Genomic DNA, 206 nt, shown 5'->3' on the forward strand with positions numbered 1-206 from the left:
GAACTGCACAGAGAAAGGATTAACACTTCAGTGAGTAAGGCCAGTGAAGTGAACTTATCTCGAAGCTCCAAAGGCGGTCTGAGCAGTTGGCCATTTCGGTTGAGCTTCTGGACTGAAATACAGATAAGTAATCCAATTTAGACACATTTAGATTAGAGAAATACAGATAGGCATAGGACAGATGAACCGGGAAAAGGAACGTGCAT

The 206-nt window shown here is 42.7% G+C and overlaps 1 protein-coding gene across 1 annotated transcript in view; it reads left to right on the plus strand.

Moving 5' to 3' along the window:
• The window catches only part of LOC119585083, a 21,281-nt gene that overhangs the window by 19,403 nt on the left and 1,672 nt on the right, over positions 1-206 (plus strand). The window lies entirely within an intron of this gene.

This window comes from Penaeus monodon, chromosome 19, assembly GCF_015228065.2.
Source record: "Penaeus monodon isolate SGIC_2016 chromosome 19, NSTDA_Pmon_1, whole genome shotgun sequence".
Lineage (NCBI taxonomy): Eukaryota > Metazoa > Arthropoda > Malacostraca > Decapoda > Penaeidae > Penaeus > Penaeus monodon.